The sequence below is a fragment of the Bufo gargarizans genome, chromosome 1, assembly GCF_014858855.1.
Source record: "Bufo gargarizans isolate SCDJY-AF-19 chromosome 1, ASM1485885v1, whole genome shotgun sequence".
NCBI classification, from domain to species: domain Eukaryota; kingdom Metazoa; phylum Chordata; class Amphibia; order Anura; family Bufonidae; genus Bufo; species Bufo gargarizans.
This window is the reverse complement of record NC_058080.1, coordinates 152,794,698-152,812,256: the sequence shown is the minus strand read 5'-3', so window position 1 is coordinate 152,812,256 and position 17,559 is coordinate 152,794,698.

Sequence of the window (17,559 nt, the reverse complement as noted above, 5' to 3'; positions counted from 1 at the left end):
TTCCTCTGGTCCATGTCGAGTGTGGTACACACCATATCACCAAACAACACAGTGATTACCTGGAGCCATATATATAGGCCCAATGGCTGATTACAAGGTTGTAGACACCTGTGATGCTAATTAGTGGACACACCTTGAATTAACATGTCCCTTTGGTCACATTATGTTCTGTGTTTTCTAGGGGTACCATCATTTTTGTCCATGCCTGTTTCATGAGTTTATTTTTTTACATAATTCTGTTGAAGCATGGTTGAAAAACAATGTCTGACTTTCATTGGTTAACATTTATAGAATTTTAATTTATTATTACTTTTGTCAGATTAAAGTTATTTCTGTGACCATTGTGACTTTTTCTTTCATTGACCAAAGGGTACCAACAATTTTGTCCACGTCTGTATATGACAATGGACTGTTCCAATGTTGGGTGACGTGAAGCATGATTCTCTGCTATGACATGAAGACTGATTCTCTGCTGACATAAAGCCTGATTCTCTGTTACGGGACCTCTCTCCTCTGCCTGGGTGCCTGAGCCTAAAAATCTGACAATGTACTGTTCCAGTGTTGGGTGACGTGAAGCATGATTCTCTGCTATGACATGAAGACTGATTCTCTGCTGACATGAAGCCAGATTCTCTGTTACGGGACCTATCTCCTCTGCCTGGATGCCGGGGCCTAAATATCTGACAATGGACTGTTCCAGTGTTGGGTGACGTGAAGCATGATTCTCTGCTATGACATGAAGACTGATTCTCTGCTGACATGAAGCCAGATTCTCTGTTACGGGACCTCTCTCCTCTGCCTGGGTGCCTGGGCCTAAATATCTGACAATGGACTGTTCCAGTGTTGGGTGACGTGAAGCATGATTCTCTGCTATGACATGAAGACTGATTCTCTGCTGACATGAAGCCAGATTCTCTGTTACGGGACCTCTCTCCTCTGCCTGGGTGCCTGGGCCTAAATATCTGACAATGGACTGTTCCAGTGTTGGGTGACGTGAAGCATGATTCTCTGCTATGACATGAAGACTGATTTTCTGCTGACATGAAGCCAGATTCTCTTTTATGGGACCTCTCTCCTCTGCCTGGGTGCCGGGGCCTAAATATATGACAATGGACTGTTACAGTGGTGGGTGACGTGAAGCCAGATTCTCTGCTATGGGACCTCTCTCCAATTGATATTGGTTAATTTTAATTTATTTTATTTTTATTTTTATTCATTTCCCTATCCACATTTGTTTGCAGGGGATTTACCTACATGTTGCTGCCTTTTGCAGCCCTCTAGCCCTTTCCTGGGCTGTTTCACAGCCTTTTTAGTGCCGAAAAGTTTGGGTCCCCATTGACTTCAATAGGGTTCGGGTTCGGGACTAAGTTCGGGTCGGGTTCGGATCCCGTACCCGAACATTTCCGGGAAGTTCGGCCGAACTTCTCGAACCCGAACATCCAGGTGTTCGCTCAACTCTAACTGAATGCTGTTTTTCACAATTTACTTTGGGAATAATGTAGTGCTTCTTGGGAACATTAACAATTAGAATTATGCCTTTTAGTTGGACATTTGGCGCTTATTGCGGCGCAAAGGTTATTTGCGCCACAATCTGTGATTTTTTCCCAGCTTCACACCAGTTTAAAAAAGTGGGAATGGCCCGGGTGGGGAAGGGGACAGGTCAGCAGGCGCATCTCATTCATCATTTATAGAAAATGGTCTACATGTAAGTCAGCAAGGAATCTGGCTTACATTTACAATAGGACTGGATACGCCAAAGTTATGCAGAGGCTGGCACCTCTACATAACTTTGGTGGATCCACTGCCAGTGCAGAGGCTTATTAAGACCGGCGTATAAAACACAGATTTAACAAAGCACTGTTAACAATGAAATGTCTTTGAACTATAAATTTAATATCACTGGTTTATTAATCAAATTAATGTACTATTATAGTATGTCTATAAAAAACAAGTTCTGATCTCTGACGCATCCTTTAAGGCCCCTTTCACATGAGCGAGTATTCTGCGCGGGTGCAATTCATGATGCGAACGCATTGCACCTGCACTGAATCCGGACTCATTCATTTCAATGGGTCTGTGTACATGAGCATTTGTTTTCACGCATCACTTGTGTGTTGCATGGAAATCACAGCATGTTCTATATTCTGCGATTTTCACGCAATGCTGGCCCCATAGAAGTGAATGGTGCTGTGTGAAAATCGCATTGCATCTGGATGCACTGCGTTGTGTTGCGTTTAAAACGGAAGTAACTTAGCAACTGTGAAGGGTTTAAAAGACAGGAAGTTCCGTTTCTTAAATGTCTGGCTCCAGGCAGTGCATGGGAGAGGAGATTAGCACACTTTCTACCCTCGCGGAGCAATTTTTTCAAGATGCGGAAGGAATCAAAAGCCATTGATGTCGAGAGGATGGTTACTCTTGTGGAGGAGAGGCCCTGTCTTTGGACACTAGGTCGGGGGAGTACCACGACCGGTACAAAAAGGACGCTGCATGGCTAGAAATAGACCAGGATCTTTTTTTCGCCAATATGGGAGAAAATTCAAGGCCACAGTCACCAGAGGTTGGGTAAGTGGCCAATCTATATATGCTTGATCCAGAGCACATGGCATAAGCTGTCCTTCCTAGCATAGCACATGGCATAGGCTGTCCTTCCTAGCACACCACATGGCATAAGCTGTCCTCTGTAATATTGTATTGTTTGGTAAATGTTTGTTTGCTGTATTTTTTTAACTAGTGGATAAAGTCATAAGTCGCAGGCGGAGCTGCCGGGACCAGTTCCGCAGAGAAATATAGCAGCAAGGCCATAGTGGGTCCAGGGAAACTAAGAAAAGGTCGTATATTTTCCAGGACCTATTAATGTTCCTCTGTCCATTAACCCTTAGGATACAAGCTCTGTACATGTACGGCGCAGAAATGCATCACAGAAATTCCAGCACAGTACAGGTACGGCACGGTGATCGGGCGGATGCAGGAGCTGCGCCCGCCGTATCAGAGGCAGGGGTCCGGCTGTCACTGATAGCTGGCGCATTAACCCTTGCACGACCTCGGTCAGAGCAGTATTCTCACGGGGGCCGGTGTCCATGGGGTCCACGTGCTGCTGTGACAGGACCCCATGCGAAGGAAGGCAGCCCGTGCCTTCCTTAGGCATTGTGGCTACCTCCTGGGAGAGCCTGTGAGATCCAGCCCCCTGGATCTCACAGGCAAGCTAGCTGTAAGCATATCACTGTGTTAATACACTTACAGCCAATGCATTACAATACAGAAGTATTGTAATGCATTGTGAAGGGGATCAGACCCCCATAAGTTGAAGTCCCAGAGTGGGACAAAAAATTTAGTGAAAAAAATGTTTAAAAAAAATATGGAGACACTAAAACATTATTTTTTTATTTTCAAAAATGCTTTTATTGTGTTAAATGTAAAAATATTAGGTATCGCCGCATATTAGGTATCGCCGCATTCGTAACAACCTGCTCTATAAAAAATACCACATGACCTAACCCCTCAGAAAAAAAAAATGTTAAAAAAGCCATTTTTTGTCACCTTACATCACAAAAAGTGTAATATCAAGCGATCAAAAACTCATATGCACCCTAAGATAGTGCCAATCAAACTTTCATCTCATTCCGCAAAAATGATACCCTACCTAAGACAATCGCTCAAAAACTGTCTCAGACTATGGAGACACTATAGCATGATTTATTTTTATTCTGTCAAGATAGTTGTTAGTAATTTATAATGAGGCTAACTACTACTTTATTAATTATGATGGTGATACTGGCATACATTTAATAGTGCTTACATTTAAGCTTTATAGTAATGAGGCATTTGAACCTATTTTACATACTGTGTTAAAAAAAATGTGTCCTGCAAAATAAAAAACAATAACCCAACACACAAAGCAGTCACACAACCAATCCCCCCCCCTCCCCCCCCTCCCCCCCCAAAAAAAGGATATTTCCTTAAAAATAATGTATGCTGGGGGGGGTTTGATTTCTCTTGGCAGTAAAAGGTGAATCAAGGGAATGGTTCCGTTTTTTTTTCACAAGCTTTAAAAACGCATGCAATCCACATGTCACCCGCGCGGTAAAAGCACAATAACGCAACACAATTGCATACAAAACAGACAGCACTCGCAAGGAAAATCATGCGAGTTTCTCTGAACTGGAACGCAACGCATCCGGACCAAATTTGTCATGCTCGTCTGTAAGGGGCCTAACACAGATAGCACAATGCAAATTCTTTCAACTAGGTGTGTAATATCACTTGTTAAAAAATTTCATTTTTGTACTAAATATCTATGAAAAACAAGGTCTGGCACAATAATACATCCGCTAACATGGATAGAACAATGCAGAGTTTGAAGAGAATTGTCTTTCAACTAGGCGTGTAATATCACTTGTTCAACAATCAAGTTATTGTACTAAAGTGTCTAATCTCTATGTCTGATAACATGGATAGAACAATGTAGTGTTTGCATTGAATTGTCTTTCAACTAACACTAGCAGTTATATTACTTGTTTAACATTTGAGTTTTTGTATTTAAATGTCTTTGAAAAATGTGGTCTGATCTCTGATGCGTCCACTAACATGAATATAAAATGTAGCGTTTGCTGAGAATTGTTTCACCTAGGCCTATAATATCACTTGTTCAAAAAGAAAAATTTTGCACCTAAAATATCTTCCCTTCTCTCCACTTCCTCGTAGTGTCATGTGACCCTCCATATTCTTCTCCCTCTTAGTTTTCCCCGCCAATATTAACAGTAAAATAGTGATTGGAACCCACAGCAGCACAGTGGCTCAGTGGTTAGCACTGGTGCCTTGCAGCACTGGGGACCTGGGTTTGAATCTGACCAAGGACAACATCTGCATGGACTCTGTATGTCCTCCCTGTGTTTGTGTGAGTTTCCTCCCAGACTCCAAAAACATACTGATAGGGAAACTAGATTGTTAACTCCGTTGGGGACAGTCTGTAAAGTGCTGCAGAATATGTTAACGCTATATTCAGTAAGTATATAAAAAAAAATACATTTGCAATTCATCCGAAGCAAATCACAAAAGCTTGGAATTTGTTTGACAGATGAATTTTGTGATGTTCGTTACAAATCTGATTAGTTTAGAATAGATTTACGCATCCTTAATCCCCACACAATCATCTATAAGATTTCTCCTGTGCATACCCTGGAACGCATTACCCCAGAACATCCGACTCTTCCCAATATCCAAACCTTTAAAAGCAACCTAAAACACACCACTTCAGGAAATCCTACCACCTACAAGAAGCATGCTGTCACCACAAAGCCAGATGAGCAGCTTTTCCCCACCCCTACTGCATCCTTCCCATTTCCTTTGCAGATTTTAAGCACTCACCCGCATGGTCCTCTCTCCCTCTGTACCATGTATGTATACCCCCTCTTATATGTATGGTTCTTATAAGTACTGTCCTAGCTGCAAGTGGTTTTAGTCTTTAGAGTAATCCAGTGTGTCAGAAAAATACATCTTGCTGCTGACTTTATAAAATTCTATTGACATTACAATAGTGATTGTGTTATTCACTATGCTGTACAGTAGTTCTCTGTAGGAGGTTTCTCCTGTTGATTTCAGTATCTGACATCAAATTTTAGTTACTGAGCGATCATTTCCTCAGATGAGTTCTTTTCAGTAGAGCATCACATTGTTTCTCAAGGTCACATCTTCTTATGTCAATTTCCAGCTCTGTTGGTCCTGAATCCCCTAGATACGGGAAGAACTTATTTTTTGCTCCCAATGGTGACTTCAATCATCTCTCTAAAGCATCTTCACAAAATATTTTACTATAACTTATTGAAATGGTTCATGATTCATTTATGTGAAATCTAAGATTTTTTTTTTTATAATATCAAAACATCGACAATTAGCAAATGAGTTCACGTATGTGGTGCCTATTACAAAACCTAGAAAGAATGTAAAATAGGCAGGCAGCACAAACACACATTATTATAATTTATAATGCTAGAAATACAGCTATTGACCATATCCTTCAAGAACAGAACATTCACAGACAAAGGTAGCAATAATTAACTCCTTAGGGATGTAGCATAATTTAGCTTTCAGGATCCAGCATATTTTAGCTACAAAGCATTCCAAGCAATTTAACTGATTTAGGTTTGCCTTTGTTGCATTTTTGTGTGAGGTCTTACATGTGTATTTTTATGCTATGTTTTAGTGTTGAGCCAATTTCTTCCAATTCTTAGAATTTTTTAAAACATTTTATTTGTGTGCCAAATCGATTTTACTCAAATAATAAGTGCTCCATTTGGCCTGAAAGAATATATATGATGTCTCCTAGGTCAGGGATGTCAAACTCGTGGCCCTCCAGCTGTTGCAAAACTACAACTCCCATCATGCCTGGGCATACTACAGCTATCAGGGAATGATGGGAGTTGTAGTTTTGCAACATCTGGAGGGCCATGAGTTTGACATCCATGTCCTAGGTATTGTATTTTTGTTGGGCACTTTCTGTCTCCCCACCCCTTCCCTTTTTTAGATATTTAGCCCAATGACAGGAAAAGAAAATAATGTAAGAGTGACTTATATAACTTTAGGTAAATGCATTGTTGACGGTGTTAACAAATAGCTTGTTAACCACTTCCCATCTGGGCCATTTGCTAGGGGATAAGGTGCCAGTTTTATTAGTACTATTTTTGGGTACATATGATTTTTTGATCATTCATTATAACACTTTATGGGGCAAGGTGACCAAAAAATTGGTTGTTTTAGCACAGTTTCTATTTATTTATTTTTACAGCGTTCACCTGAGGGGTTCAGTCAAGTGACATTTTTATAGAGCAGATTGTTACGGACGTGGCGATACCTAATATGTATACTTTTTTTCATTTATTAAAGTTTTACACAATAATAGCATTTTTGAAACAAAAAAATTATGTTTTAATGTGTCCATGTTCTGAGAGCTATAGTTTTTTTATTTTTTGAGAGATATTCTTATGTAGGAGCTCATTTTTTGCGGGATGAGGTGACGGTTTTATTGGTACCATTTTGTGGGACATACACATTTTTGATCACTTGGTGTTGCACCTTTTGTGATGTAAGGTGACAAAAATTGCTTGTTTTGACACAGTTTTTTTTTTTTTTTTTACGGTGTTCAACTGAGGGGTTAGCTCATGTGATATTTTTATAGAGCTGTTTTTTTTACGGACGCGGCAATACCTAATATGTATACTTTTTTTTATTTGTTTCACTTTACCACAATAATAGCATTTTTGAAACCAAAAAAATGATGTTTTAGTGTTTCCATGTTCTAAGAGCTATAGTTTTTTTATTTTTTGAGAGATTTTCTTATGTAGGGGCTAATTTTTTGCAGGATGAGGTGACGGTTTTATTGGTACCATTTTGTGGGACATACGCGTTTTTGATCTCTTGGTGTTGCACCTTTTGTGATGTAAGGTGACAAAAATTGCTTGTTTTGACACCTTTTTCTTTTTTTTTTTACGGTGTTCGCCCGAGGGGTTAGGTCATGTGATATTTTTATGGAGCTGGTTTTTACGGACGCGGAAATACCAAATATGTCTATTTTATAAAAAAAAATCTATTTTTAAAAAAAATATTATTCCTTTCTTGGGGACTTTTTTTTTTTACATGTGAAACTTTTTTTTATTTTATTTTTTCAACCCTTTATTTTTTATTTTTTATTTTTTATTTTACACTTTTCGTCCCCCATAAGGTCATACAAGACCTCTGGGGGACATTTACTTCACTTTTTCATTTTTTTCTTTCACTGTTGATTTCTCCTTTAACTGGGGCTGACAAAGTAGCCCCAGTTACAGGAGAAATGCACCCCCCCAGAGAGGCTGTAAAGCGCAATACAGCGCTGTACAGCCTCAATGCAGGGCTGATTGAGGTCTGTGAAAGACCTCACACAGCTCCTGTACTCGCCGGTCCCGGCGGTCACATGATTCCGGCGGTCCTGCTCTGCATACACAGCGCTCGGTGAGCGCTGTGTATGCAGCGATCCAGAAGGCAGGGACACCTGAGCACTGTCCCTGCCTTCTCTCTGGGTTGCCCTGCTGTCACTGACAGCGGGCAACCCGATCAGCAGCTGCACGATTAGCGTGCAGCTGCAGTTTCTGAACAGACATTTTAAAACGTCCATTCAGAAATAGAGATCCACCCATAGGACGTTTATATCCTATGGGCGGACGGAAAGTGGTTAACAAACCCCTTCCTGACATGCTGACCGCTGCATTTAAGAGATTTCCAAAAGGAGGAGTCTCCCTCTCTCTCCCTATTGGCTCCTTGAAATGCAATTGCGGGGTGCAATGGCTGAGTTGGAAACCCCACGCCTTGCAAAAGACGTGGGGTCTGCCAGCTACAGCGGCCTATGAAGCCCGGCCCCCAGGCTTGGTCGCATAGACGTCTCATAGGTGACATGTCAGTGTAAAACAACAATACAGTATGTAATGTACTGCATTGCAACAGGTATCAGACCTTCAAAATTCCAATAGTGGGACAAAAAGAAAAGGAAATGCAAAAAAAAACTGGAAAAATTGTGTTTTATAAAAACAAAAAAATAAAACTTTCAAGTTAAAAAAAGGTGTCCATTCCCCTTATCAAGCCATTTACAATAAAAAAAAATAGACATAATATATAGTGAAGTGGACTTCGATCCGAATTTCAGGAAAATCTTGATTCGCCACTAAGCCAAATTTCCTTGCGCTTCATGGTAACAAATTGATTTTCCCTAAAATGGCAGCAAAAAAAAAAATCATACTTAATTCATCCATTTGAGCATTAAGAGACCTGCCATGGTCATCTTGCTTGAAGATCCCACACAAATTCTTGTGCGCGGTGAAGTATGGTGTCAGCACTCCGGTCAACGTGATGACGTCATAACGCACCGTGCTGGATCTTCAAGCAAGATGGCCATGTCAGCCTCCTCACGATCTAATAGATTATGTAAGTATGATTTAACCCCATAAGGACACAAGTCATACAGGTAAACCCTGATGTCCCGGTACTTAAGGACACAGGACGTATAGGTACGCCGCACGGCCGGCAGTGATCAGAACGGGGTGAATGTTGAAATCATTCAGCAGGCACCCTGTGACAATGCCTAGGGGGGTCCATTGCCGATTGCTACAAACCGCAGGTCAATTCAGACCTGCGGTTTGTAGCGCTTGTGCAAGTTTCTGATCCCTTCAGAAACCTCAAAGTGCCTGTATTTCAAATTTAACCCCCTCTGCAGCCCTCTGTGTTTTTGTGCCTGCGGGCGCAGTGGGGGGGAGGATTGCGGGCGGTGCGGGAGGCATGCGGCTGTGTGGGGGGCGGGCGCACGATCTTCCGCCTGCCCCCCCCCGTTTATTCTCAGGATGACCGAACGGTTGAATCAGAGTGTCAGCTTATTGCTGACACTCTGATTCAAACGGCTGACATCTGTGCAGATGTCAGATGTTTTAACCACTTCCATGCCGCGGTCCGTAGGGACGGCTGTATGGAAGAGGTTAACAGTAAGGGAGCTCCCTCCCCTTCCCAGTCTGCTCAGTTGTGGCAGACGGGGAAGGTTCCCATGGCAACAGGACGCCTTCTCAGGCATCCTGCTGTCCATGGTGCTGAACAGATCTGTGGCAGAGATCTGTTCAGACAAAGTGTAAATGAAATACAGTACAGTACACTATATAGTGTACTGTACTGTATTATACAGACATCAGACCCACTGGAACTTTAAGAACCAAGTGGGTCTGGGTAAAAAAAAAAGTGAAAAAAAAAAAACATTTATCCTTGATTAAAAATTTAAAAAATGAATGTTCCTTACACATGTTATATATCACCGCGTCCATAACGACCTGATCTATAAAATGGTCATGTTACATTCCCCGCACGGTGAACGCCATAAAAAATAAAAACTATGATGAAATATAAATTTTGCCCACCTTACTTTACAAAAAAGGTATTAAAAGTGATCAAAAAGGTCGTATGTACGCCAAAATAGTACCATTCAAACCATCGCCTCATCCCGCAAAAATTAGCCCCTACATGAGACAATGGCCCAAAAAATAAAAAAAAATATGGCTCTCAGACTATGGAGACACTAAAATAAGTTTTTTTGGTTTAAAAAATTATATTATTGTGTAAAACCTTAATAAAAAAGGTATACATATTAGGTATTGCCGTGTTCGTAAGAACCTGCTCTATAAAAATATCACATGATCTAACCCCTCAGGTGAACAACGTAAAAATAAAAATGGTGTCAGAAAAACCCTAATTTTGTCACCTTACATCACAAAAAGTGTAATAGCAAGCAATCAAAAAGGTATACACACCACAAAACCATACCATTAATACAGTCATCTCATCCTGCAAAAAATGAGACCCTAACTAATAAAATCATCCAAAAAATAAAAAAAACTATGTCTCTCAGACAAAAATATTATTGTGCAAAACTTAAATAAATTTTAAAAAAGTAGCATATTAGGTATCCCTGTGTCCGTAACAACCTGCGCTATAAAAATAGCACATGATCTAATCTGTCAGATGAACTTTGTAAATAATAAAAAATAAAAACGTTGCCAAAACAGGTATTTTTTTGCAAATTTTCCATTTTAATCAATTTTTTCCCATAACAAAGCAAGGGTTAACAGCAAAACAAAACTCAATATTTATTGCCCTGATTCTTTAGTTTACATGGCAAGGCGCAGAAAGAAAGGAATGCCATATGGATTTTGGAAGGCAGCTTTTGCAGGACTTGTTTTTTGACACCATGTCCCATTTGAAGCCCCCCCTGATGCACCCCTAGAGTAGAAACTCCAAAAAGTGACCCAATTTAAGAAACTACACCCCTCAAGGTATTCGAAACTGATTTTACAAACTTTGTTAACCATTTAGGTGTTCCACAAGAGTCAATGGCAAATGGAGATGAAATTTCAGAATTTCAATTTTTTTTTACTTTGCTTTACAAAAAGTGTAATATAGTGCAACCAAAAATCCTATGTACCCTAAAATAGTACCAAAAAAACTGCCACCTTATCCCGTAGTTTCCAAAATGGGGTCACTTTTTTGGAGTTTCTACTCTAGGGCTGCATCAGGGGGCTTCAAATGGGACATGGTGTAAATAAACCAGTCCATTGAAATCTGCCTTCCAAAAATCACACGGCGCTCCTTTCCCTCTACGCCCTGACATGGGGCCGTACAGTGGTGTATGACCACATATCTCGTGTTTCTGTAAACCGCAGAGTCAGGGCAATAAATATAGAGTTTTGTTTTGCTGTTAACCCTTGCTTTGTTAGTGGAAAAAATTTATTAAAATGGAAAATTTGGCAAAAAAATTTAAATTCAGAAATTTTATCTCCATTTGCCATCAACTCTTGGGGAACACCTAAAGGGTTAATGATGTTTATAAAATCAGTTTTGAATACCTTGAGGGGTTTAGTTTCTAGAATGGGGTCACTTTTGGGTGGTTTTATATTATGTAAGCCTCACAAAGTGACTTCAGACCTGAACTGGTTCCTAAAAAGTGTGCTTTTGAAAATTTTCATAATTTGCATCTAAACTTCTAAGCCTTCTAATGTCCCTAGAAATAAAATGGCATTCCCAAAATTATCCAAACATGAAGTAGACATATGGGGAATGTAAACTAATAACTATTTTTGGGGGTATTACTATGTATTATAGAAGTAGAGAAATTGAAACTTGGAAATGTGCAAATTTTTCAAAAATTCTGGTAAATTTGGTATTTTTTTTATAATTAAAAATGATTTTTTTTTTTACTCCATTTTACCAGTGTTATGAAGTACAATATGTGACGAAAAAACTGTCTCAAAATGGCTTGGATAAGTAAAAGTTATCACCACATAAAGTGACACTGGTCAGATTTGCAAAAAATGGCCTGGTCCTTAAGTTAAAATAAGGCTGTGTCTTTAAGGGGTTAATATTTTTTAAATTTGTAAACAGTAAAATGCTTTAATATGGATTTCAGATGCCGTGATCAGAGATGCATATGGCATCTGAGGGGTTGATGGTGGGAGGTGGCGTTCTCTGTCATCACATCCGCTATTTACAAAGAAATGTGCCTATCTCTATTAAAACATTGCATGATCTACCCCGTTAGTTGAATTCTGTAAAAAATAAAAAATATAAATAGTGCCAGGTAGGTGAAGACTAGCCATAGAACCCACAGGGAAATTTCCAGGTAGCCTATCTGAGGCCATAACAGTCTGATGCTTTCAGCATTAATTAATGTTAGAAGTATTATTAAGTATTTATATGCCTCGCCAGAACCTCCAGGTGCCCTACTAAATTCAACTGTGCCAAAACTCTCAAGGATGGTCATAGAGTTACAAACTATGGTGAGGGCAGGAGTATTTTGTGCTGCACTGTGCTGCACTATAATATTGCTTCCCCCGCCTACATCTTTTGGCCCTGCTTATTTGTGTTGCCCCTCCTCCTGTCAATTATGACCTGTCTACAATGACTATTTAGGCTTTTTTCAAGGGCTAATTTATGTTCACAGTCCGCTCCTGGTGCTGGACAGACATTTTTTGTCATTTTGCCTCACAAAAAGCAAAATATTGAGCAATAAAAAAGTACTACATACTCCAAAATGGTACCAATAAAAGTATCAACTCATCTCGCAAATAAAAAAGCCCCTCACACAAGACCTGAGTCTGTTCAAAAGGAGCCTGTTTTGTGTGCCAGTCAATCAAAATCTGCTATGCAAAGGCCAAAACCTGCAGCCTACCCAAAAAGCAGTTTGGGTACAAATGTATGGCATTTCAGTATTCAGCTCTAAAAGTTAAAAAGTAAAGCTGCCTGTGAGGAGAGAGAGATAAACTGTGTGTTCAGATAACTGGAAAAACGGAGCTGCTGAGAATAGACTACTGCCACACTTTGACTGGCTTCCAGTAACCTTTATAGGATTGTACACTGGCATGCTTCTCCACCTAGTTGTCTTCCTGTTCCTGAGAGAAGCACTACAATCAACTTTACAGAACCTCCAGATAATATCACTGCTTGTTTAGATGTAGCATTACAACTAACTATTTTTCAGAGAGTCCAGATAATTTCAACTGCCATTCAAATATATATTGATTATGGACTGATCTGCAATAGAACAACAAGATCCAACACATCTATGAAGGTGGTCAAGTATATTTAAAAAGTGTCTGCAAACACTTTGCAAACAAGTGCAGCCTCATAGTGCATCACCATCAATATCTAGATGTCATTAGGGTGGAGCATGCACAGTTTCCTTACAACTCCGTTCCCACATCTGTATCATGGGTGCAGTAAGTAACCAAATCACACTATCTCAGCTTAAAGCTCTTACACAAAAAGCACTACTTTAAACATAATTATCCAAAGATGTACAGTACATATGTGTTTTGCCTAATAAGTACCTGTGTGATCTGCACACATGTAAGATGTTTCTAAAACCAGAAAGCACAGCATAATAATAATATGGTTTGCTTTGCACACTGGCACACAATGGGCACAACATACTGGGCACTGAAATGGCATTATCTGTATTTCAATTCTATTTTTATTTTGCAGCTTCTGCTGTGAATTAATTTTTGCAAAATACTAAGGTTGAGCGAACCCGAACTGTAAAGTTCGGGTTCGTACCAAACTTTAGGATTTTTGGCCCCGGACCCGAACCCAAACATTTCAGTAAAAGTTTGGGTTCGGTGTTCAGCGATTTCTCTGCGCTTTTCGAAAGGCTGCAGAGCAGCTAATCAACAAGCGTTTAACTGTCTGACCTTAGAAGCCATCACAGCCATGCCTACTAATTGCATGGTTGTGATTGGCCAGAGCAGCATGTGACCCAGGCTCTATATAAGCTGGAGTCACGTAGTGCCGCACGTCACTCTGCTGTTACAAGTGTAGGGAGAGGATGCTGCTGGACTGATGATTTTAGGGAGAGAATAGGAGAGAATCTAACTCAGTGATCTACATAGAAATAGTTGTGTGGGTACAATCTTTTTACCCTGCCCTGAGCCCATTGACCAGAAAAAATAACTTTTTTCCATCTGTTAGTTAGGTGGGTGGCGGTGGCGGCCATTTTATGCAAGCTCAGTGCACAATTTCTTTTGCAATATACAACATCTGGATTAATCGGTGTGCAATTTAAACTAGAAATACAGCATCATTTTCTGTGGTTTGAAAAACACACTTTTTTGCCCAAAAACTGTATTTTTCTGATCTGCAAGTGTTAAATTAAAGTTTAATATATACAGCTTTCATATTCTGTTACAAAAAAATTAAAATAAACTTTTTGGGCAATATACATCTGGATTAGTCAGTGTGCAATTTAAGCTAGAAATACAGCCATCATTTTCTGGGGTTTTAAAAAGGCACTTTTTTTGCCAAAAAAACCCCCCAGTATTTTCCTAATATGCAAGTGTTAAATTCAAGTTTAGTATACAGCTTTCATATTCTGTTACAAAAAAACCCCACTTTTTGGGCAATATACATCTGGATTAGTCAGTGTGCCATTTAAGCTAGAAATACAGCCATCATTTTCTGGGGTTTTAAAAAGGCCCTTTTTTTGCCAAAAAAAAACAGTATTTTCCTAATATGCAAGTGTTAAATTCAAGTTTAGTATACAGCTTTCATATTCTGTTACAAAAAAAACCCACTTTTTGGGCAATATACATCTGTATTAGTCAGCGTGCAATTTAAGCTAGACATACACCCATAATTTTCTGGGGTTTTAAAAACACACTTTTTTTGCCAAAAAAACAGTATTTTCCTGATCTGCAAGTGTTAAATTCAAATTTAATATATACAGCTTTCATATTCTGTTACCAAAAAAACACTTTTTTGGCAATATACAACATCTGGATTAGTCAGTGAGCAATTTAAACTAGAAATACACCCATCATTTTCTGGGGTTTTAAAAGCACACTTTTTTTCCAAAAAACACTAATTTAAGGCCTTGCAGCATCAGCACGTTTGAAATTACTGGCTTATATACTGCTGTCAAATTCAGTTGTTAAACAAACACTCGTTTGGGGAAAAAAATGTAGTTGGCAGCCTTTGATGCAGATGTCATTGTGAGATACACCCTTAATACATTTGGGTTAGATTCAGAGATTTGAAATACCGCCATTTGGTGCACCAATATTTAATTCAGGCCTACAGTGGTTCAGGTCGTGTGAGATACACCCTTTACATACAGGGGTTGTATTCAGGCATTTGAAATACAGCCATTTTGGGCAAAAAAATCTTTAATTCAGGCCTACATTGAGATATTAAACAAACACCCGTTTGGGCAAAAAAACGTTTATTTGGCAGCCTTTGCTGCATATGTCATTGTGAGATACACCCTTAATACATTTGGGTTAGATTCAGAGATGTGAAATACCACCATTTGGTGCACCAATATTTAATTCAGGCCTACAGTGGGCCAGGCCATGTGAGATACACCCTGTATATACAGTGCTTATATTCTTTCATTAATAAAACACCCTTTTTGGGGCAAAATACAGAATATTTCAGGCCTTGCAGCATAATCACGTTTGAAATTCCTGGGTTATATACCGCTGCCATATTGAGTTATTAAACAAACACCCGTTTGGGAAAAAAAAAGCTTATTTTGCAGCCTTTGCTGCATATGTTATTGTGAGATACACCCTTAATACATTTGGGTTAGATTCAGAGATTTGAAATACCGCCATTTGGTGCACCAATATTTAATTCAGGCCTACACTGGTTCAGGCCGTGTGAGATACACCCTTTACATACAAGGTGTCACGAGGGTGTCAAGAGCCACGCCTGACTCCGTTGTACCCGGGGTCAGGAGGTCGCAGCGGTTGGCTGCACGCTCTATGTAAGATAGGGATGTTTCCTTATTGTAGCTTTCTGGGTTTGCTTTGCAAACCCTTTTGGCTCACTCAGGGATCCGTAGCTCCTTCTCTCAGCTGTTCCTTGTCCAGCACTCCCAATCCTCCTTATATTCCCCTCTCACACTTCTCTGGTTGCCAGATATAGAGCTTCCTGCCTGGACATCTATTCTGACCCACTGGAGCTGTGTTTCTGCGTTCTCTGGTAGTTGATCCAGAACGCTACCCTCCGGATCCCTGTTGGACCTTTGTGGACAGTTGTTGTCGTCCACCTGGGTGTTTGTGTTTGTCTGTGTTTGTCTGTCCTCTCCCTGGTGTTTCCCTCCTAGCGATCCCACCAGCCCGTTCATTATCTAGGGTTCATTTCAGGGAAAGCCAGGGTTTAGGCACGTGATCGCCGCACGGGTGAGGAACCCGTCTAGGGACGTCAGGGCAGTCAGGTGCCAGCCGCAAGGAGAGTTAGGGGGTCACCACCTTTCCCTCTCCCTTGGGCAGGACTTTTCCCTTTTTCCTCCCTGTGCGTGTTGCCGGTCATTACATTATATCTGGTCCTTATTTTTGTGTAGGTAAAAAAAAAATAATTTGGGTTCCTGGAGAACTGGGCCGATTTTTCTATCGGCTACAGGCTCTATCGTAGGGACGGGCTGCACCTCACTGGGGAAGGGGCAGCTGTGCTGGGGAGAAAGATGGCTAGAAGGTTGGAGGAGTGTTTAAACTAGGGACTGGGGGGGAGGGTAATTACGTTATAGGACAGGAAGATAGTGCAGATAGAGACCGGGGGCAAAGTAATGGAACTGGGGGAGGAATGGAAGGAGGGACTAGAACAGTTCAGAAGGAAAGGTGTAGGGTAAAAAATATACATAAACCTCTCAAATGTATGTATACTAATGCCAGAAGCCTGACTAATAAAACTGGTGAACTGGAATTAGTGATGTGTGAGGAGAACTATGACATAGTGGGAATAACTGAGACATGGCTGGATGATAGCTATGACTGGGCGGTTAATGTACAAGGTTACAGTCTGTTTAAAAAGGATCGTCAAAACCGGAGAGGGGGAGGGGTCTGCCTCTATGTAAAGTCCGGTCTTAAGCCCACACTCCGCGAAGATATAAGTGAGGGACATGAACATGTGGAGTCACTGTGGGTAGAGATACATGGAGCTAAAAACAACAATAAATTACTAATAGGAGTTTACTATAAACCACCTAATATACCAGAGTCCACAGAAAATCTATTACTAAACGAGATAGACGAGGCGGCAAATCATAATGAGGTGGTTATTATGGGGGACTTCAACTACCCAGATATAGACTGGGAAACTGAAACTTGTATATCTCATAAAGGAAACAGGTTCTTGGCAATAACCAAAGACAATTACCTCTCCCAACTGGTTCAGGACCCGTCTAGAGGGACGGCCATACTGGACTTAGTATTAACCAATAGGCCGGACAGAACAACAGACGTGCAGGTTGGGGGACACCTGGGAAATAGTGACCACAAAGTAATAACCTTCCAATTATCATTCAAAAGAGCATTTCTACAGGGAGGAACAAAAATACCAAACTTCAAAAAAGCTAAATTTAGCCAACTAAGAGAGGCCATAGGCCAAACTAACTGGGACAAAGTCCTCAAAAATAAAAATACAGCCACAAAATGGGATATCTTTAAAAACATCCTAAAATCTCAATGTGAGAGGTACATACCATATGGTAATAAAAGGTTAAGGAATAAA